Source organism: Cyprinus carpio, chromosome B14, assembly GCF_018340385.1.
Source record: "Cyprinus carpio isolate SPL01 chromosome B14, ASM1834038v1, whole genome shotgun sequence".
Taxonomy (NCBI): Eukaryota; Metazoa; Chordata; class Actinopteri; order Cypriniformes; family Cyprinidae; genus Cyprinus; species Cyprinus carpio.
The window spans coordinates 12499733-12524509 of record NC_056610.1 but is presented as its reverse complement, the minus strand read 5'-3'; the positions used below and the strand labels follow the sequence as shown (position 1 = coordinate 12524509).

The 24777-nt window shown below is 36.0% G+C and overlaps 1 protein-coding gene across 5 annotated transcripts in view; it reads right to left on the bottom strand.

Annotated features, from left to right (window-relative positions):
- The window catches only part of LOC109101954 (netrin receptor UNC5A), a 171713-nt gene that overhangs the window by 115131 nt on the left and 31805 nt on the right, over nucleotides 1–24777 (bottom strand). The gene's annotated exons all lie outside the window — the stretch shown is intronic.

Below are 24777 nucleotides of genomic sequence, written 5' to 3'. Positions count from 1 at the left end.
CGCGAATCATTTTGAATGATTCGTTCAGTTCCCGCCAAGCATGCTGAGCTGTCTGAAGCGGTTCACTCAGAGTTGTAACAGAAAGTTTAAGAACATCAAGACACGATACCACTATGAAATTACCAGTTTGTTGTACATGTAACTTATACATTAAATACAATGTATCATTTTTACATAAGCTGTCACAGAGTATGAAATGAATACCCTCCAAACCAGCGTTAGCGCTGTTCCAGGAGGAATGCCTTCGCCTAGACACTATTAATATTGATATTTCCACAATATTTACGCTTGCAGAAATATACATTTGTTTACATTTTGCAGAACAGATATTTAGGGTATTTGGTTTGTTATGTTCAGATGTTCTGTAACTTAGCGGTCATGTGAGGAGTTTTCACTCTTCTCCGTGTCAGAGGTTATTTATATATATAATACATTATTAATATACTTTAAAATATGTTTTAATTCAGTGATGCAAATCAAATTTTCATTAGCTGTTACTCCAGTTTTCAGAGTCATATGATCCTTCAGAGATTATTCTAATATATTGATTTATTACCAGTGCTGGAAATAGTTTTGATGCTTAATATTTTTGGAACCTGTGACAGTTTGTTTAGGATTCTTTGATGAATAGAAAGCTAAAAAGAACTTCATTGATAGTAAATCAACACATTTGAATGATTTCTGAAGGATTATTTTTTGAAGATGTGACAGTTTGTTTAGGATTCTTTTGGAGTATTGTGTGATGTTATATATATATTGGCGTAAAGGCTAATGTGATATATAATTACATAAATTGTATCTATATATCTAAATAAAAATAGACTATAGATATACAGTATATGATCCAAAGTAACTAACTACTTGAGTAGTTTTTTTATCTGATACTTTTTTACTCTTACTCAAGTAACTATTCAGACTTGTACGTTTACTTGAGTAAATATTTCTATAAGTACTTTTACTTTTACTTGAGTACAGTTTTTGGGTACCCACCTCTGGTTCGATTAGGGATATAAAATATGGTCATGCAGTATATGTGCTTTATAAGTTTTAATATACGGCCATGTTAATAATAGGCATGCAAATAAGCAAGAGAATTGGTCCCTATACTTAAGTGTTACTAAAAGTGTATGTACAGCAAAATGTGAAAAAAAAAAACAATTATATATATATATATATATATATAATTATATATAAAAATAAATAAATAAATAAATAAATAAATAAACTACCCTGGCTGTGTTTTGCTCATTTTTGTATGAAGAACATGAGAAGAATTCAACAGGAAAAAAAAAAACCTTTTCATGGCATTACTTTGCAGTACAAAGTCATATCTCATCATATTAAATTCAGACTGAAACATGCACAACATGGAAAAAAAAATATGATTTATATACTAAACTGACAATTACAAGCGTCCTCTGTGTAAAGCTTTAGTCGGATATTTAACTCCTCATGTCTTGAACATCACAGCTCATGCAATAGCCTCTCAATTATTCATGACAAGGGTTTGTACTGTATCACTTTCTGGGAAGCAAGGCATTACCATTTCACATGTATAAGTAAAAAAAAAAAAAAAAAAAAAAACACTTCTAAAACCCTACTAAATTGACAGAAATGGCTCCAGTGGTGGTATTTCAGTGTGACACTGAACAAACCATGAACCAGTGTTTGTTTTCACAGCTCTTGTCTTTTACCACTTTTCATCATGTTCTCAAATATCTCCACATTCTGAAGTCACGGCCCTGGTAATCTACGGTCTACAGCTGACATTTTGAGTGAGGGCCAAATAACTCTAGGAAATACCAGTGAACATTCGGCCATGTCCCAACTCCATCTGCCACAATGAATGATAGTTCTCCATTTCCTGTTAGTGTTCTTTTGATAGTGTCAAATATGACCGTTTCTCCAGTAGATGTGCGCAAACTGGCCCTTAATCCAATTTACTGATGTCTACATAATTCTGTGTTGAATAACGGGGTGGAGGGTTAAACATTCAACGTAATATGCAATATGAAATACATGATTGGCGTTGGTGATGTTTTATTTATTATTTTGAAATAAATCTATTATTCTGACAAAGCTGGATTTATTGGATCAAAAATACAGATAGCATTTGGTAATGCCAAGGTCATGGGTTCAATTCCCTTGGGAATGCATGAACTGACAAAAAGTTGCTTTGCATAAAAAAGCATATGCGAAATGGATAAATACTAATGTAAAACTTAACCGCAATACAACACCATCAACCAATTGTTTCCTTCTCTGTCATCGTGGATTAAAAAGATCTTTTGTTTAGTCTGGACGAACTGACTAAACACTTATGTAAATGGCCTGTCAGCTGGACAACGTATTTAGCATCCCAGACAAGCAGAAAAAACAAATAGACCGCCCCAAAGTAATGCTACAATTGACAGTTTCAAATTGCTGTCTAGATTTGTTCTCTTCGTCCTCCTCAATAGTGAAGCATCATTCACCTGCTGACTGTGCGTATTGATTTGCAGTCCCAAAATGCACTTAATATCAGTGAGATGCATTCACTTTTGTGTAGTCAGATAGTAAGGATCACCTCAATGAACATATTAAACGTTTATTCAGCTCTATAGTTCTCTGGCTCATATTTAGTGACTTTACCCAGGTAGCACTTACTAAACTTTATTTCTGCTAGTGTTGCTACTGTTAACTAAAACTAATAAAAATTGTTTTTGTTATATGAAATAAAGCTAAAATAAAATAAAATACTTACAAAATAAATTAAATTAAATATATATATATATATATATATATATATATATATATATATATATATATATAAACTTAAACTTTAAAAATGTAAGTGAAAAACAGATATTGCCTCGGCAACTACCTGAAATAAAATACTGTAGGATGAAGTTGAAAATTATTAATACTGAAATTAATTGTAAATTAAATCTAAATATAGATATATAACAAAATAAAAATGACAAAAGCCGATAAAATTACTAAACCCTAAATTAAAATATGAATGCAAAATATAAAGGTAGAACATAAAAAAAAAACTATAATAGTATATAAATAATACTAAAATAACAAGCATTTATTATATGAAATTTAACACTGCAACCCACATGGAACAAAACTCTTACCACATGGTTACTTATTAATTTTATATTACGTTTTTGAAGCAGAAATTAAGTAAGCAAACCTTGCTAAAGTATACTGATTTTAGTTTTGTCCTTCAAAAATATTGTGCATGAAATTAAATGGTAAATGCTAGTTTGCCCATTGGAAAGTACAGTACCCCAAAAACCTGACCAAGCAGGTTTATGTGTTTTTCATCAAGGAACCACTATAAAAATGGTGACAGCATTTCAAAAGTTAAAGTATCAGCTTCAAAACATTAACAAGAGTCCTGAAACAAGGACATCCTGAATTATACTGAGCGCTTTATGATTTCTTCTTATTCTAAAACAATGACACAAGCTATGAATTAAACGTAAGCATGGCTCACGGTTTCATACATTGGAGAAATTCAATTACGCTCTCCTTTCCACTCCATTAATGTGAGACCGTGGTGCACTCAGAACTAATGTGCCCAGAATGATGTGTGTGACAGAGCACAGGCCTCACCGACAGCTCGATTATACTTGATTCGGTCAAAACGATTGGCTTTCAGAGCACCTGCACAGACGCCAGCGTGGAAAAATAGCGGCTGATTCCATTCTGCGGATAAACAGAAATTTCTGAAAGCAAGATGATGTGCTCAACTAGTTCTGCCTAACACTGATTGGATAAACCGAAGCGGAGATCGCTCACGTTCGTATTCATCATAATGGCTCTTGATGTAGCATCTGCCGCAAACAAAGGTCTTTAAATAAGCTCGCACGCAGCTGATGGCTTTTCACGTCGAATCTATGAGCATTCATCATCTACAGATGGCGGTCAGCTGTATTAGTGATAGGATTACATTCATGTCCGATATTCTGAAATTATTGTTATTTGTATTGCAAAATACCGGCGTTTTTAATCGCTCTCATCAACAGGAGATTACCGGACTATACAACTGCCATCAATAACCTCACACCAGTTTCCAGCAAACTCCTGAAATTATGCAGAGCTTGTCCGTTTTTTTTAGTCTGGCATTTATGAGCTAAAGCTACTAGGAATAAACAGGATTATTTCTGGCAAGAAAACAAAAGACTCAATAATTCATACAGAATTAGCCGAATCCTCTCTGAAGATAATCTGATGCACTAGTCAATTATTATTGAGGGAATTACAAAGCTGAGAAAGAGGGAATTCAAACTGTGTAACATGAGGTATAACTCTTTTCTTTCCCCAACTGTATGCTGCTAAATCGATTCTGTGTCAAAAGGAACACAGCGGATCTTCGCAACACTCATTTGCAAATTTAATTCCACAGATGGACCCCAAAGCTGTTTACTCAAACGGGAGCAGTCTGGCTGTCGAGAGCTCAGAGGAAGCGTCTCTTTTCTGTGCGAGAAGGTTACGCGGTGTACGTTGGAACTTTTAAAATAGTGCAACATGCTTACAAATCAAATTCCTCTGCACCGCGGCCTTCCAGCGCATGCTTTCTCACCCACGTATCGTATGGCGCACGAGACTCTGGCACATCAAGACAAAAGAAAGCTTGTGGCCTCTCCGATAGTCATAATCACAGCTGAACGTGAAAATAGGTCAGTACGATGGGCGTGAAGCCAGGCTGTGCTGGCTGTGCCAGCTTCACAGTCCCTTTTTTCAACCCAATCGCAAACACTCAGTGATAATTGTTGTGTGGCGGCTGCTAGGTTGGGAATCAAAATTTGCAAACCCAAGCGTGGCCTCATTGGATAAATTGTAAACACCGGGTCTCATCGGTGGTTTAGAGTTTGCTGAATTGTGAAGTGAATAACAGGCGAAAGCGCGCATTTATAAGTGCATACCTGATGAGTGATAATAGCTATTAAAAACCAAGAGAAGAAATTATAGCTTATTATGTTTTGTAGCTAATAATTAAAGAGAAATATTACAGCTTATTGTGATCTCAGTGGGGTATAAACAGCAATACAGAGCTTAAAATCACAACCTTTGTATAATAAGATTGAGTTGTGCACGCCATACTTTGCAAAAAATATTAAACCAGAGAGAGTATAGGAGGAGGAAAAGGTTATATATGAAAACCACATAAAGAAAAATGAACAAGTGCTCAACATGGCGTCTACAGTTAATATGTAACTCTGGACCACAAAATCAATCATAAGTAGCATAGGTATATTTGTAACAACAGCAGCAACAATACAAAGTATAGGTAAAAATTATAGATTTTTCTTTTATGCCAAAAATCTTTAGCATATTAAGTAAAGATGATGTTCCTTGAAGATATTTTGTTAATTTCCTACCGTAAATACATCAAAACTTAATTTTTGATTAGTAATATGTATTGCTAAGGACTTTAAATGTGATTTTTTTTCTCAGTATTTAGATTTTTTTGCACCCTCAGATTCCAGATTTTCAAATAGTTTTATTTTAACCAAATATTATCCTATACATCACTGGAAAGCTTATTTATTCAGCTTTCAGATGATACATAAATCCCAATTTCAAATTGACCTTTATGGCTGGTTTTGTGGTCCAGATTCACATATAATGTATAGTTAAACTAGCCAAGCAGCTTCTTGACAGACATATTGCTTTATTTATTAACTGCATGTTCACATTTTTTGGGATACTGCATTACAAGAATCTGGATGGAAACTAAGGTGCTAATATATTATTTCAAAATGTGCATCAGAAAAAAAAAAGAAGTATACTTTGGCTTGAGGTGGATAAATGTGTGTAAATTAAAATTATGCACAATAAACTTATGCAAAAATTATGCTTAAATTATGCAAAAATAAACAAAATTATTACTAAAAAAAATGTATAATAATAATAGAAATCTGATTTAAACAAATGTGCGAATTGTAAACACCTATTTATAACTAAAAACAACAACATTAAAATAAATAAATAAGCAAGCAATTTACTGAGCTGGATACAACTATTTACAATAGTACTTTGAGATTTAAAAATGTGAAATGTGTGATTGATACATAATCATGAACTGTTTTGAGATTTCTGTCATTCTCCATTTCAGTACACAGGAGCTATACTTGTATGCCAGTTTTCTAGAAAAGAGCTGCCTGGAGGTGTTGCCAAGACGGTCGCCAAGTGAACTGACTTGCCTTAAAGAGGCTTTGGCTATGCTCAACCTTTACAAAAGTCTTAAAAAACAATCAAGTGCTTTGACAATATTTCCCAGAGTTTAATGAAAGGAGCTTGGAGAACAGCCAGTAGACCTCCTTCCACCCTCCAGTGGAGAGGACAAGAAGCTGAACCTGGGTCACACAGTAGGACTCTCCAGATTCACCCAGTCTGCCCTCATCCAAACCAGATGGATTTGGCAAGAATGCAGAGTCTCTCTGAGAGTGAGCGAGTGAGTAGAGCGCAAGCAAATGATGAGAGAGGTGGAGGTGGTGTTGCTAAGAGAACAGGGAAGCAGAGTAGAAGTGACGATGGCGTTAGGGACCCCATGCTGGGCTCTGCAGCACTCCGAGCCTGATGGGCCATAAAGTGACCTCTGAGAGAGAGGAATACGCAATAGCAACGTTCACTCACCTTCTCAAGCTGTGAGACGAGCCCTGAGGATGAGGAGAAGGTTGTAAATGCAGTCACTGCTTTTCATGCACACTTATAATATGACTCTCCCACACCTTCTAGGTTTAATCTCAACCTATGAAATCATTAAGTATGTAGTAGTCAGGAGTATGATACATCTCACTGAACATAAAGCTATTCAAATTTCCAATTTTTATGACTTCTCATTTGATGCTTTTTACACAAAGCAAAATAAAAGTTGGGCATTTAAATAAATGAATAAAAAAACTGAAATCAAATAATTTTCAGGACATTATGTAGGACATTATGACATTTATGTATCATAAAAAAATTGTCTTTCTCTTTATTCCTTCTCTTTCTAGCTTGTACTTATTTGAACAATGCCTAAAACTTGGTCTCACAAGCACTTTCTGTGTCTGTTTACCTCTTTCAGAAGAACTGCTTTATGTATCCCCCAATTGTAAGTCGCTTTGGATAAAAGCGTCTGCAAAATGACTAAATGTAAATGTAAAATGTAAGGTTCAATACTCTGACAGTGTTTCCTGCACCTCTACAGCAGCACAAAAAGAAAGTTTGTGGTCTAAACTGAATGCATTGAGAAAGACTAGGCACCGTGAAATAAAAAGACAACAAACAGATTATGCATTTTACAGATGCATTGCAGTTGCACACAAAAAAATCTGCAAGTAAAAAGAGGCACTCTCAAACCCGACAGTTTTTGGTTTGAATCAATCTCATGACTCATATTCACCAGATTAGTTACCATAAAAATGTGCTTCATGTGGTAATATCTACAGTATATTAATAATAATAACAATACTTTATTTATAATGCACTTATAATACCCAAAGCACTACAAACATTTGCAAATAAAACAAACAAAATACAAAAATTCTGTAGCAGTACAAAACAATAAATCAGTACTAAACATTACAGTACAGCTAACCAATACAATAAAATACAATCATCTCAATCTATGCAGGCAATTATAAGATTTTTTTCAGATGTTAATAACGTCAATTAATCAGCCTAAATACATTAGGTTACACCAACAAAATGCTTGTTCAGAGCGTTTTGATTGACCTTCCAACTTGCCTGTCAAAATATGCATTTGCATACCTCTGCGCATCCAGTTTGCACAGACAGGACACATCATCAGCACGTTCACGTACGCTGTACAGACAGAGCGAGAATGGCAGGCAAACATCAACAACCTATTCTTCCTTCCTGGTATTGTAGTACTTGTACTAACTGTACTATAACGGTTTCTCACTGGTGAATAACACATGATGTTTTGTAGTAATGTGTTCCGGGGGCGTGGCTTTGGATGCCGATTTGCAGGGAGGGTGGGACATACACTTTCAGTGCTATCAGGTTAAAGTTACCATTTTCCAAGATCTCCTACTGTAACTTTAAGAGTAACAATTGTGTTAAATGTACTTGGCAGCCCTTTTCCCTATTTTACATGTATTATTTTGTTTATCTTTTGATTTTACTATTGTGCTTACATTTTTCCTTTCTTTTATTTTATATTTCTAGCCATAATTTATTATATAAATTATATATTAAATTTTTTATGTACTTATGATGTATTTAGTCATTTTTACAGTGCAAAAATATTTTAATTTAGTATTTTTGATAAGTTAGATCCAATAGGGATTATTTAAATGCTAAAAGAATCACATAACCCAAACGTTAAGTGGAACTGCAATCAAAACCATAATCATTAAATTCTTTACGATTCCAACTCCTACTTATAGCACATTCACTGTACGCACAGTTCTCTCAACTCAAGCTGGGGTCAGTAGTCTGCCATAGGCACAGCGGTGCCATCGGCTCACATCTTTACCCACTCAACTTGGTCATAAAGAGAAATTTCCTTTTTGAGAGAGGAACTTAAACTCAAAATGCATGCAGGGTTAAGCACCTTGTCCTCTGCGGTTCTGTAGGCTGCACTGATTGATGGAACAGAAGCTTAGTCATTCAGTCACTTGGCATATAGCAGGCACTTTTCATCCTGAGTGACCCAGGCCAAGGGCCTTGCTGAAGGGCACAATGCTTACTGAGCAGGACTACAATCTCAGTAGCTCTCCAGTTCCTGGGTCACCTCTACTTGAGCATGAACCTTCAGTCTCAATTCATAAACATAAGGTTAGCACGACCCCAAGCTGAAATTATACGCTACCTAGAATCCAATCTGCTTATTTAAGGAACTCCTTGACAAAGTCTGCAATATTGATTATTTAGCAATTACAATGAGTGAATTCATTTACTCACTTTTCTCTGGAAACGTATATTATGATTTTCTTCAAAATGCAGTAATTGCTATTTTCTCCATGTTTATTGTGTATTTATCGCTCTTGTTTCCTTCAATTACAATCTATTTAATCGTCTTTCAAAACACGTTTTTGTACATGCTGACAGGTGACTAATGTGATCTCGTAACCGTTTTCATTTTGATGCATGGGTGATTTTAACATGACGAACGTTACTCGGGGACTGTCATCCTTCAGGTTCGAAATTATCCAATCGATGACGCTAAAAGCTCTAATCTGATTGTTAAAACAGCTGATTTGACAAAGCAGTTATTAAACTGATTTAAGCATCAATCAATATCACATTACTGGCCCTTTTTTCTCTCGCTGAGCTGACGCAACTTTTCAAAGGACTCGTTGGTCCTTACAGCTGACCTACACATGCACACACACACACACACACGTGTAAGCATGTTTGTGCGGGTGAGCGCAAATTAATTGGTCTGTCCGTGTACAAAGCATGCATTAGAGAAATAAGACTGAGGTAATTTAATGGAAAGCTTTAATGGAAGCCTGCTGAAACCACAAGAACCCTGCATTCATTTCTGCATAGTTTACAGAATATTTGACTAGCTGTAGAAGCCTCATAATTCCAAACCATTAATGCATGCTTAGGTATTTATTTACCTGTTCCTGCAGTGAGAGACTATATTGGTTTTCTGCTCCTTGAAATTTAGCACTTTTGGTCCACAAATATCCCACTTCTACAAGCAAACTCAAATTCAGAACATAAACATCTAAAATAACCATGCAATGACTTCATGAAAGCCTTCATTTCTTTGGCAGATGCTTTAAAGCAACATTGAATTTAAGGTGTACATTTTATCAGTAGTGCATAGTATCTACATTCCTAGTTTCTACTCCAAGTATACTATATACAATATTATAGGGCTGTACGACAATGGTTAATCTGTTAATAATTATTATTTTGGTCAAAAAATATAATAACGATTGTCATTTTAGATTTTTTTTTAACATTTCACCAGGATTATTGTACTTTCGCATTGGCTCAAATCAAGAAAACGTCAACTTGCATGGTTTGTTCAACAAAACCATGGTTCTGTTGCATGGTCAACTTGCAAAGATTTAGTCGCAGGAAACAGTGCAAACGACTGCGTGAAAGAAAACTCCAACTGACATGTTTGCCGGTATTTTCAGCTAATCAGTGCTTTTTCTTTAATGTACTAAGAGTGCATGCATATGGTTGGCAGGTTGAGAAGAATTAGTAAACCACTGAACTGAAAAGGTATCCATTACAGAGAAAAGCTCTGGCTGGGGGATTTAAACTCTTGACATCTGGCAACCGCAAGCTGTATGAAAATGAAATTGAAAATGAAAATAAAACTTTTCCAGGATAAATAACCAGCTGGCAAATATCAGAGATGATACTTTTTTAAAAAATTGGGAGAAGCATAAATCATGAGCATGATCATGATCTACAAAAATACAGCAATTTTTCTATATGCATTGAATACCCAGATCACTCACAAAATTTGAAAATATACTAAATGTACAGTTTATAACTGTATATATTGTATACATTGTAGTGCAGTATTGCATTACATAGTACACTGCATTTACTAATATTGCCTAAAGCCTTGATCTTCGATTTCCAATGTGACAAATGAATCTGAAATGTGATCACTTATTTTAAAATCTTTTTCTGGACTCATCATCTAACTGAACTTTAGACATTTGCACATGAAATTGCAAAATAACTAGATGTGAGTGGTGAAATTACACAAATATGGTTTGAAGCACATACTGTTTCACATACTGCATAGCATTCAGTAGTCAGTGTATGCTGCAAACATTATGCTACTATTCCATTCCATACTATTCCAAATCCTTGACCTTGGTGTTTCTATCAGTGTACAAGCTACAGTTAACCAAGAACGCACATTTGAGACAACGAACACACAAAAACAAACACATGAAGGCATCAGAGACCACGGCATTCATTACGTGCTGTAGCATAAATGAATGTATGACTTTAAATATTCTCTTTTCCCGTCTGGAAGAAGGACGGATGGTGTTCTCACCTAGTCCTGTGCCTGCATGGGCAGTGATGGCCAATTAGGCTCTCTCTGATGAGCAGTCCAGGGGCCGGGCGGCAATTAGGGGAGCTGGGAGAGGCATCTCATTACCAGCAGCAGCCGGCTCTATTATACCGCTCCTGAAGTCTACAGCCCAGCCTTCAGATTCCAATAACGCTCATTAGAACAGCCCATATTGTATCTGCATCTGAATCAAATTCTTATCAATCGCTCTTTAAGTTGTTAAAGGCTGAATAAGGAACATTTCTCTTGGCTTGTATGTGGTAGAGGGTGAGTAATGCATTAAGTTGTCAGGGGAAAGTCTATAAACTAAGACTAATAATTGAATCAGAAGCAAATTCTTTCATTAATCCTATCTGGATGCAAACAAGTCCCGAGCAGGAGACATCAAAATGTAGTTTTGAAGCTCTGTGTGTTCAATCTAATTCAGTGAATGCTCTCCACTTCAATCTTTTACACAGACAAGTTCCTCCAGTACAGATAACCATACTCACTTTACTGCAGCAGTGCTCCAGCCATTTTGCTGACACTGCCATTTTTCATCCACAGCAATACTAATTACAGACACAGTCCTCCCTGCAGCACTGTGGGACTGAATAACTTGCTCATGGGCACAGTGGTGAATGACCAGGACTGTGGCTTCATCATGTCCAGTTTTTGGGATATAACCAACAGCTGCTGATATAGCACCATTATATCAACACAGCCAAAAACTACAAATAATAGCCCCTTACAACATGTGTAAATATGTACAACATATTTACACTACTGATTAAGTTTGGTGTCAGTAAGGTTTTTTTTACAAATGTTTTTCAAGAAGTCTCTTAAGCTCACCAAGTCTGCATATTGTGAAATATGATTACAATTTAAATTAATTGTTTTATATTTTAAAATGTCTTTCGTGTCACATAATCCTTCAGAAATCATTCTAATATGCTGATTTGGTGCTAAAGAAACATTTCTTACATTTATCAAAGTTGAAAACCGTTTTTTTTTTCTGCTGAATATGTATTTTTTGTAATTCTAAAAATTTTGATAAATAGAAAGTTCAAAAGTACAGCATTTATTTGAAATCTTTAACATTACAAACATCTTTACTTTAGAAGTAAAAAAAAGGGGGGGGGGGTAAATAAAGCTTTACCAATGTGAATATATTTCATGGTTCTTAACAGGTCTAATCTGACAGAACGAGTACATACAACACTTTCAAAAGAACAGCAAGTTATATTTAATAGAAAATATATGCGAAGGCATAGGAAGGTTTGCAGATGATGAATTCTGCATTGAATGGTGCACTCATACTGTGTGCTTTGAAAACTTTACCTTCATAAATCATACCCGTTTCACATATGAAATCTCAAAAAAAAATCGTATTTCAGTTGCACAAAGAAAAATATCGCTGCATCTCTGCAAAGCTGCAGTTAATAAACCATGCAGAGAGGTTGACAGACAGCAAGTTACCCACGCAATGAATAGATTTAGTTAGAAAATTCAACAGTCCTTTAGGTACCTTGAATACACAACACATTGTTTTTCTCTGAGATAAAGTAACTAACTCCATCTGTTCTCCTCAGTGAATTCATGGCAATCAATGTTACAAAGAGAGAAAATATGTGCATTGCTGTTCTTAGTAAAAACAAAAACTCTTGCCAAACAGAAAAAAAATGCGAACGAAAAATAAGTGTGCATGCATGTACCGCTCACCCTGTTTTGAATAAACATACATATGCACCAAATCCTTTCAGCTTCCAGAGATGTTTGTCAGGTCTAGAGGTACTGAAACAGGGGTGCTGCGCTGAACCGCAGTATAACGGAGGCATATCTTGTAGTATCAAGGGTTGCATTTTTTTTATTATTTTATTATATAAACAGAAGCCTGTGGGAACCCTCGCAAAAACACAGAGCATGAGAGTCAGGATAAACGCCTGTGAGAATCTCTGCTCTGCCAGCAGCAACGTTTGCATTCATTTCTGACTATATTCACATATTTGTATTTACAATCACAAACACGCTCAAAGAAAATTCACATGAGCTGTCGAATAACATCCAACCTTACCAGAACACCACAAATGACAATGTGTTGAACCGCAGTGCATTAAAAATGATGATTCGTGGTTCATCACCTGACACAAAAACAAACTGTATTTGCCATCTTTGCTGCAACAAACACACAAATATTTGACAACTCATAATGGAGGACTTCTAAGGTCAAGTGCTCAGAAAATTAGTATACAGATTGCTTTATTAAACCAAATGTCATTGCGAGACATTTCTCCTTGAATTCTCACCTAGAAAAAGCAGATAATTGCGTTTCAATTGCAGCACAGAAAGTCAGTGCGGAAAAGGCTTTCAGTTCCTGAAAGTAAAGTGTTTCTGCATTTTTTTTTTTTTTTTTTGCTTTTCACTGATTCATTCCCAATATTCATCTAAATATTTAAGATGGTGCATTGATACTAGTACACATTTCTGATCTGTTTTCATGAATTCATGCTCATCCGTGTAGCGACTCACAAAGATATTTCAAGTAGAGGCCTTACAAACCATCAAGCATTGCATCTAGCATTAGATTATGCAAACACCTCAAAAGAAACAGGATGCGTTGGCCTTTTTTCAAATGTCTCACTCAATGAGTTTTCCCTTTAATATTCCCAAATAAAATTGCATTAAAATACTTTTAATAAACTAAGCATGCAAACAGCTCCCTGGGATAATAGAAAGCCTTAGATTTCCCCCAAGTGCGTCTATCACATTAAAAGAGTGTAAATGACATAGCTTTTCACATAAATCTAATCTGTTTGCGCTAATTTTACGCAGCTTACACCTGCTCCACCCTCTAGAGGAGAGCGATTGAAGAAAGCAGGTGTAGATCAGATGTAAAAGAGATGAGCTCCATTCTGCTCGTTAGCTGATTCAAGGTGATGTTGCTCAATCTTTGCCAAAAAAAACTAAAATCAGGCTGCCACTCTATTTCACCTCCAAATCCAACAACAACACCGCCCAAAGGCAGGTGGCATAAAACCCTCACCATATGGCATCTGCCGAAAAAACAACTGTGAGGAATTAGCCCAAAATGGCTCAGAGCACTCCGTAGATGGAGATCAATGAAGGCCACTTATCACCTCAGGACACGAGTCGTGTGTTATTTATCTAACAAAGTGTGACTGCCATGTGTGCCCTCTCTCATCTCTGCCTTCAAACTAGGGTCAGGATAGTCAACAAGTCATGATGTCAGCTAGTTTATTTAGGTTTTTTCAGCTTTGAGGTTTTAAAAGAGATAAATTAAGAGATGCCACTTCTCAGAGAGGGTTTTAGCGTGCTGACAGCGTGCTGTGATTTATCGTGCTGTTTAACTGTCAGCAAACTAAAACTCTCTCTGAGAAATTGCATCTTTAAATCAGCCTCTCCAAAACATTGCTGTTAGAGCCATCAATGCAGCACTTTTGAAACCAATTCACCATCTAAAGATATTTCAAGATAATTACTTTCAAAACTTGCTGTGAATCGTGTTCCTGTTATTGTGTTTAATCCACAGGTCTGAGAGGACTATGATAATTTTGTGCAGTAAAAGTTTACAGCTTACATACCTGACTATGCATAAGTTATGCTGAGTAATACTTGCACTTCAAATATTTTTAATCATTTTTAATGGAATTTAAATTATATAGTGTTTGTTTGTTTTATTTATTTATCTTTACTGAATAAAATACTTAAATTGATCAAAAGAATTCCATTTCAAATAAGTGTACGCACTTGTTTTTTTTTTTTTTGGACTTTCTATTCATCAAATAATCCTGAAAAATAAGCTTCTTGGTTCCACAAAAATATTAGGCAGCACAACTGTTTCCACACTGGGCACAAGTTACATATTTTCAGATTAATAAATTCCAACATTTTTGTGGACAGATAATTACAAAATTACAGATTTGTACTGAGACACATTCACAAATTTGAATTCACAGAAACTGCTGTTTCCCACCAAAATAAAACCCCAAACTCTATCAAGTGAAGACATTTAGACAATGAATTGACATTTCCTTACTGTGGAGTAGAGTTAAACATAACTCTAAAAATATAAACTCTAAAATATACTTAATATTTATTTGTATTTACATTATTCAAAGTGCAATTACATTGCAATAGTAATATATTACTTTTTATGGATAATAATAATAATAATAATAATAATAATAATAATAATAATAATAATAATAATTATCATTAGAAATATATAATAATAAATTATTACAATGACATTATAATTATTATTATTAAAAATACATAATCAAATTATTACAATGACATTTATTATCATCATTATTATTATTATTATTATTATTAAAAATACATAATCATATATTATTATAATGACATTTATTGTTATTGTTATTATTATTATTATTATTATTATTATTATTATTATTATTGTTATTATTATTATGTAATTGTTTAGTTTTCTAAAACACCAGTGTGTCCGTATAGGTTTGAATCCACTTTAAGATCCAGATGTAAGTCAATTCAAAGACTTTTTACTGTGTTTAGTTTGGGCAATGAAAATGCACTTGAGCTAATTTTGAACTATCAAAGTTCACCACTTTCATGCATTTAAATTTAAAATTCACGAAATTTCTTATATTTAAAAATAATAATAATAATAATAAAACGCATAGACAACCAAGAGCTGTACACATCCCTACTATACCGCTCAAAAAAAAAAAAGAAGGGACTCTGCAGCCCCCGCCACCAATTCCATCGAGGAAATCCTTTGCATCTCTCTGGCCGCACTGCTGTTGGAGAAGACGAGGGAAGCACTTTGAAGGAGAACCTGTTAGGTACATCTCCCTTCCTGCTGAGAGAGGGGCAGTGTTTCCCCAACACTCCATCACTGCGCTGACACGCCAACAGCGATTCATAATGAGCCGAGGCTGTGAAGGACCGGGACCCGCGGGGGGGTGGTTTAGTGCAAAGTGAGAGAAAGGCCGAGGAAGAGAGGCCCCATGGAAGAGTGTGGTTTCTTCTACAGGAAATCAAATCAGGCCAGTTTATTAGGAGCATGGCTCCAGAGAACAGAGTTTACAAATAGAAGCCAGTGGGAGTGCTCGAGTAAGGAGCAGAGCGTGGGAGCCGACATGAATTCAACTCAAATTGTGAAACTCATGTATTAAATAAATTCAGTGCACACAGACTGAAGTAGTTTAAGTCTTTGGTTCTTTTAATTGTGATGATTTTGGCTCACATTTAACAAAAAACACACCAATAAACTCTCTCAACAAATTAGAATACTTCATAAGTAAAAATTTTAGTGAACTGTTGGATTTCTGGAAAGTATGTTCATTTACTGTACATGTACTCAATACTTGGTAGGGGCTCCTTTTGCTTTAATTACTGCCTCAATTCGGCGTGGCATGGAGGTGATCAGTTTGGCCTTGTTTACACTGCCAGTTAAATGTGACCCAATTCCGATTTGTTGCTCATATGTGACAGATCGGATCTGTTCTATGACAGTGTAAACGGGAAAAAAACGCATGCATTTGGATATTTCGAGATCGGTTTCAGGCCTCATTCATATGTGGATATAAATCAGATACGTGCCAATGCGACTGTCATGTAAACAGGCAGATCTGATTTTCTGAGGCATTGCGTTCTGTACGTCATCAAAACTGTGACAATTTGATACTTCTCCGCGGTTTAACAACGTCATATGTGACCCATGCTGACAAAATGAGTGTAAATTCGCACGGGCTATTTTGAGCTACAGGCAAAAAAAAATGTAAAATAAAAATTATCATCTTTATTTGTACATTTTCTCCGCTCGCTTCTCGCGCTGACTGTCATCCGAAGTGTGTGCATATAACGGCGCTTCTGACGGTGCGTGATCCCAATAAATACACACATATACAGTATTGCAGTATTTCAGAATTCACGCATACATAAGCTGCTCTGTCTTAAGTGAACGCTTAGGGAACTGTTGGGGGAAAACATCTGATGTGTAACATTATAATTAGATCCATGCATTACAGTATAGGACGTCTGTATCATTATCATAATGTTTATCTAACAATAAAAGAAAAGATCTCACTCGCTGCACTTCATTGAACTGTTTTTGTAGTTTTAATAATCAATTTATTTGTAATGAACACACTTAAGTTATTTTTACATTTGATTGTTTTTTTTTGCACATGAATGCTTTAGTTTAGATATAAAATGATAAAGGTAATGCATTATTTGTTTCTTTCTAGGCTATTTGTTCTACTGTTTTTTTGTTTGTTTTTTTTTTTTGCATCTGTTCTTTTTTATAATATCAAAGATAAAATAAAAAAATAGCTGTATTGTGATTATTAATATAGTAATTGATAATAAGAAAAGATGTAGGACTTCACTATCGACTTGGGTGTGACTCCACAAATCCAACAAATCATAAATCATTTTGAAGGTCTTTTAATGGAGAATTAAATTTTTTCCCCCCTTTTTTATTGTATTTTTGTTTTAATTGCTCATTGTGACTCGTTTTGTCAGCACAAGTCACATTATTATCCTGAGGAAGCACATGTGGAGGCGTTAAATGACAACAACGCATGCGCAATGTTTCAGATGGTATGGCAAGTGTAAACACATGAATCGGATATGGGTCACAATTAAAAGAACGTGTAAACGGACAGCCAAAAAAATCGGATATAGGCAACAAATCAGAATTCTGTTCAGGTCTGGTGAGTTTGCTGGCAAGTCAAGCACACCAACACCATGGTCATTTAACCAACTTTTGGTGCTTTTGGCAGTGTGGGCAGGTGCCAAATCCTGCTGGAAAATGAAATCAGCATCTTCAAAAAGCTGGTCAGCAGAAGGAAGCATGAAGTGCTCCAAAATTTCTTGGTAAACGGATGCAGTGACTTTGGTTTTCAAAAAACACAATGGACCAACAGCAGCAGATGACACTGCACCCCAAATCATCACAGACTGTGGAAACACTGGACTTCAAGCAACTTGGGCTATGAGCTTCTAATTTCTTGGTACTTGGTTTCCAAATGAAACACAAAACTTGCTCTCATCTGAAAAGAGGACTTTGGACCACTGGGCAACAATCCAGTTCTTCTTCTCCTTAGCCCAGGTAAGACGCCTCTGACGTTGTCTGTGGTTCAGGACTGGCTTAATAAGAGGAATACAACAACTGTAGCCAAATTCCTTGACACGTCTGTGTGTGGTGGCTCTTGATGCCTTGACCCCAGCCTCAGTCCATTCTTCATGAAGTTCACTCAAATTCTTGCATTGATTTTGCTTGACAATCCTCATAAGGTTGTGGTTCTCTCGGTTGGTTGTGCATCTTTTTCTTCCACACTTTTTCCTTCCACTCAACTTTCTGTTAACATGCTTGGATACAGCACTCTGTGAACAGCCAGCTTCTTTGGCAATGAATGTTTGTGGCTTACCCTCCTTGTGAAGGGTGTCAATGATTGTCTTCTGGACAACTGTCAGATCAGCAGTCTTTCCCATGATTGTTTAGCCTAGTGAACCAAACTGAGAGACCATTTTGAAGGCTCAGGAAACCTTTGCAGATGTTTTGAGTTGATTAGCTGATTGGAATGTCACCATATTCTAATTTGCTGAGATAGTGAACTTGTTTTCAAGTACAAATTTATACACATCATTAAAAATGGGTGAGACAGATGACAGACGGACGGACGGACGGATAGATAGGATGGATAGATAGATAGATAGATTTGTTTTTCAATAAAAATATCAAGATATATATATAAGTACAAATTTATACACATATATATATTTTTATATTGTGATATATATTTAGAATAAGTTATAAATTTTGAAGGATAAATTACAATTAGCTGAGGTTTATGCTAAAAGGTAACAAAAACAAACAAACAAACAAATAAATAAATACTCTAAACAATGAGTTGTTCTTTTTCTTCTTTTCCGTTGTCGTCTTTTATCATTATTCATAACAATAAAAAAATTATTTAAAAAGTTAATTGTCTTGTTTTCCAATTACAATAAGACAGAAATTCTGAATATTAAAATACATTTCATCCAAACATGTTTTTTTTAAATAGACATTGAGAGCATTTTGTTTTGTGCTGGTGGTTGTCACCATTTATCTTTTGGTCAATGTTTAATTTTATTTTCATTCTTTGAATGGAAAAAGAGGATAATAAAGAGAGAGAAAAAAAATGTCTTAATGTCCAAATGTCACCAGGATTGATGTGTTATTAAGGTGGGACATGCCATGTTTCGAGAGTGAGAGAAATAGGGGTGTTTAAAGTGAATGGGGTGCTTTTTGTTTGTCTTGGATGTAATGTAAATTCATCTGTCAGTCAAAGCAATTGTACATATTAGCGTCACAATCATTCTAACACCCAGAATGATAAACAATGCAACTGTCAAGCACTGGTAATTTCTCAGTCAAATGTTCAGAGGAATGTCAAGGAAACATGGAAATAAAAAAGAATATGACTGAGGATCTATGTAACAAATAGTTTCATGTCCTAACATGCAATTAGTGGCCTTCCCGCCACTTAAAAGACATTCAGAGAAAGCTACTTTCTCTAGAAAGTGCCGATGACAATGAAAACATCCATCCTTGAAACATCCTTAAGAATCACAGACAATTCAACCTGCCGTAGTGCTGTTTGTTGATTTGAATACCTTATACATACAGCATGTGTTTGTGAATGTGCAGAGCAGAGGCAAGGTGAAATAATCAAGCTTGAAGATGAAAAAATGTGAAACATCTTCAGGGTTAATGTAGAAGTGTCTCACACTGCCGTACTGGCAAAGCTCCAAGAGCAATCCGCTCCGATCGCATGCCGATGGAAAAGGTAATTACACAACACCTTGAAGCTCCGGCGTGAGGTTCAGCCCTTTCATCTCCATGTTTGGAAAAAAAAAAAAAAAAAAAAAAAAAAAAAAAAATTCACAGGAGATTGGCTAAACTTCACCGAGCGAAACGTTGTGAACTATCGCTCCTTTTCTACCGTCTCCCCTGGCGTCGCCTGATTCAATTGTTCAGTTCCACATACAGATGTCGCAACCCGCCGCCTCGGCACAAGGGTGTCATTTGATGAGCACCTGCACACTACACGCTCCGCCAATGCATTACAAAGCAGGATATGTTGCCCTGCCCCGCACTGTCTCCGCCATTTACATTTGATTTAGCAGCTTGATTGGGTCCACCTGGCCTATGCACCCATCCTTACCTCCACGCCAGCCATCTGTGGAACGACAGATTGAGAGCCACTGACTGAAACTGGGAATGATGAACACGTCTTGTGCTGCTGCCTCTGAATAGCATCACACTAACCTGGTAGGAGTATGAGCACCATGCCTGGTGTAGCACTATGTGAAATGGTAAACATTATGCAACAATAAATGTTTCCCTAATCAAAATATGGTAAAGTCTGGAAGTCTAACTATATAAGGAGTCAAGAAAATATGTTGAAAACTTCAGCTACAACCTGTGGTTCATTCTTCACAAAGAAAAAATAATTGAGTGCATTGCATTGTGAGATTTTAGAGTGCTCTGTTGCATTCTGCACATTTCACAAGGTGGCAAGTAATTCCATGCATACAGAAAATGTTCATACAGGCCACAGTATACAAGCTATACACTGCAGAAATAATATGAGAAGTACGCTGTTGATATTTAAGCACACCGACTGAAGATGTATGCTAACAATTAGACCTCAACAATCATGTACAGCGACTACACAACGTGGCATATGCATAAATATCCCCTGTAAGCTCCAAAAACCAATTAAAGTTCTAAAAATAAATATTGTGAAGTCTAGGACAAAATGTTTCAGTGTATTTACTTGCAAAACATGGCAAATGTTTCCTGGGAAGTGAAAAAAAAAAGCTTCCCTGTAGGAAAACTCAAGCGGATAACATCAAACAAAATTGCATGCATTTTCTACCTCTATTCTTGTAGCAAACAACCACTGAATCAAAGAAATATGTGAGGCGGCAAATGCTTCATATATAATTATGTTATTTTATCACATGCTTTGAGATGTTACATTGCGCTTATGTTTAGATCGTATTTTCTGAATGGCCAACAATTTTCACTACTGAACAACATAGTGTGTGCCAATTAGAGGATTATACTATCCATCTGTCAACAGTGCCTTAGACTTACATGTGTCAGTCTGTAATTCCTCTCGCGGCACTTATTTCACATGAATGCTTTTGCTGCTAATGCTTTATGCTACTCCAAACAACTATCCTATGAGACCGTAGCTCAGAACTCATCTAAACAATAGTAATCTACTAAATGGGCTGAATCAGTGTCCCACGCCAGTTAATCAGGAGATTTAGCATTTAATTGGTAACATACCTCATTTTTATGCCTTAACAGGGTCAATATACTGTAGCATGCCAAAAAAGTTTTCAAGGTTAGCGCTCCAAATCAGTGATTCAGTCAGGCTTCATTCATTCAGCATTCGCATTCATTACTGCCTCTGCTCATCACTGAATTGTTTTCTATTTGGAGAGCAGCAGACGCCCAACAGATTGTCTTCCCACAGTCCTTTATCCAAGAACATTATCATTGGGAAAACAGACGGTTACTTCAAAAATGGACAACTGTTCTCATTTTGGCTCAATTTAAAGGCACGAGTTAGCATAAGAAGACGGATTCATATTGAGAAGTATCTCAACCAATTGATCAACAACAAATTAGCACCATATCGCTGTTTGGGAAAGCGGGTGTTGGCTGCAAACGGTCTATGTGCATGCAGCTTTACCCTATAAGACAACTCTAGGAGTATTCGGAGTAAATTGAGAGTGATAAAACAACTCTGTTAAATTTCTCTCTGGAGGTTTTTCTTGGTAGGTCGTCCCTATAGCATTGCTGTTAATGTTGTTCCACCACTGCTGATAGCAGATGGTAATGAAGAATGCTCCAGTGAAACAGAACTTCAACTAATGGTGCACAGCATCCGATACTGAACACAAAGTCTGCTGTCCAGTCTAGGTTTCGCCTCAACAGCCCACCGTACAAACACAGTGTCTTCTTTTAAATGGATACATTTGTTATATTATTCCATTCTGACTGGCCAAAGCGCCAAAATTATAATGACACTAAACATATTGCAGTTGTTCATAATTTTATTGGTAAAAGACTTTTAACTGGTTAATGGTAAATGCCAAGTTCTGTCATGAAACTCTAGATGAAGTTTTTTGTAGTTTTTTTTGTTTTTGTTTTTTAAATGGTTTTTGGTGGTTGATTGGTAAATGCCAAGTTCTGTCATAAAACTCTAGATGGACATAGCCAGTGAGCCTGCTGCTTAACATTTAAATAGCTGGTTAGCATTCACTACAGTATTTTACAGCACCCTCCACCTTCCCCAGCTCCACCTGTATAGACTATTGGTTATTTTATATGCTATTTGTGCAGCAGAAGTATGTTTTAAATACTCACAGCACTGTATCGGCATATGTATTGGCAGTAGCAAGTTCCTGTACTTGCTTTGCAGCAGCAGCAGCAATGATCTACAACAACAGCAATAACTAACAGCAGCAGCAATTCAGCAGCATAGCAGATCTGCCACGAACCAATACACTAACATTGTCATATCCATTACCATGCTAAAATTTTAAGTGTCATGTGTGGTACCATGATGGTTTTTAGTATTTGTACATGCATATAATGTATATAGAAAATATGCAAACAGAGAAATAAATTACATTTTATATATGTCAGCTACCTAAGCACGGACACTGTGATATGTATGTTAATATTGTAAAAGAAGAGATAAATGTTTTCTGAAGCAAATAACTATATATACGAAATATTTTATTCAATGTACAGTTACTGATCATTAAAGAAAAATAAACTCCATCAAAAGTTAATTTCTACAATAATAACCTGATGACAGTGCATGTCTCTTACAAAAACTAGCATACAAGATGCATAAATTCACTTTACCCATCGTTCTGTCACAGTTATGTTCAGTTAGTTTCTGTTTTCATGGACTTTCAGTTTGTTTCCCGCCAATCATGTTTCAATCAGTGTCAATGTTTCCATGGACACTAACCATTCATTGCAGCTTATCATCATTTAGTTCATCACCACTGTGTATTTTAGTTCCTCCTTGTACACTCTTCAGATGTCGGTTGTTATAAGTGTATGTGTTTTACACACAGTTACGCTTGCTTGTGAATTAAACTTCATTATTATTTTTTAACCTGCCTTCATCCACTTCATCTTCATCTGCTGACACTTTCTTAGCCATTAAACAGACTATTCAAGCTCAAGCTAACTGTGGTACTGATGATTACGGAGATGACAAAGGATCTGTGTACCCCAAAGTCATTGCCGTCATAGTCCACTGATCGTCATCCCACATCCACACTCACAACAACAGCGGGTGGCCAAGAGAAGGGGAGCGACAACAGAACCCCTGCTGGCAGCATGATGAAGCACACCTGACACACATTGTGCCATTCACCACAGCTTACGTGTGTGTTTTGTTGTCTGTGCGTGCACCAGGTGTCCTTCAGTTCCAGGTGCAGCGAGTCACAGCCAGGTCACTGATAAGGTGACCGCCTAACCTACTGCCTCAGGATCAAACACCTTGTCTTCACTTCCCAAAGGCACTGTCAGCACTGATCTCACTGTGTATATATATATACATTTACAAATATATGAATTAGGTTTTCTCATTTTCACTAATTCATTTAATTTCATATCAATTTTTTCCCCACCACTGTTAATTTTAAATGGTCCTGCTGTGTAACAAATATTTTTTTAATATACAACTATTCCTTGTAGCCTTTTAATAAATAAGCAGTCATAAAATCTGCATGCATAATCACTGAAGAATTGGAAAAATGCTCTTTAAAGTCGTTTCAGTTTGAGTATAGCATGTCACACCGCATGACTTCCCGTTCCCTTCTCACCACATGGAGGACTGCACGTTGCGTGACCCCAATTCCCTTGTTGAATCCCCCATATTACAGTGTTTGCAGTTACCAATTACCCCTGCCAATGTTCAATATGATTAAATACAACAGCCATCACTGACTATTATTCATCAGAGGAAAATGACGAGTACAAGTTGCTAGATTAATTAAAGTGTCACATGCAACTCTCCGGTGGATAGTTTGAGCCGTAATTAAGTATCTTACATCATTAGTTAGCGGTTCATTTCTCTCTCGCTGCTATGAAAAGGTTAATCTCACTTCACTTCTTTGATTGAAAGCTGTAACGCTCATTCTTTGTTGGGTCAGTATAAGAATATCACTTCATAAATTAAGTGTGAGCCGTCAGAGCTGAAAGATGGGCGTGAAATATTGTTCAACAAGTTTTTTTTTAGCAAGATTGCTTAACACCATGATGATAATGCATATTGTTCTCCCTAACAAAGCAAATGTGCTGCCAGTTCTTAGACGAGCCATGAATGCTAGTAGAAAGCAGGCAGAACACCTCTATGCAAGGTACAAAATCAACACTCAACAAGCTGGAAACGTTTTGTTTAGCGAAACAATTTGCAGGAAACGGCCTTATGTCAATATAACACATGGCTTGAGCTGAATTGTAAAAATAGATAAATAAATTAATTAAACTGTGCATTATGCCTGTGAGACAATGATATGTGCTGATTGTCCAAATATGCAGGTGAAAAACAATTTCACAAAAAGCAAAAAATAATTGTGATAAGCACAAAAATACTATAAATTAAATTAAATTATATTCAGTTTATTTATTTAAAAAAGAAAGAAAAAAAAGAAACTAGCACTATACAGTATTATGGCCAGTGGCATGT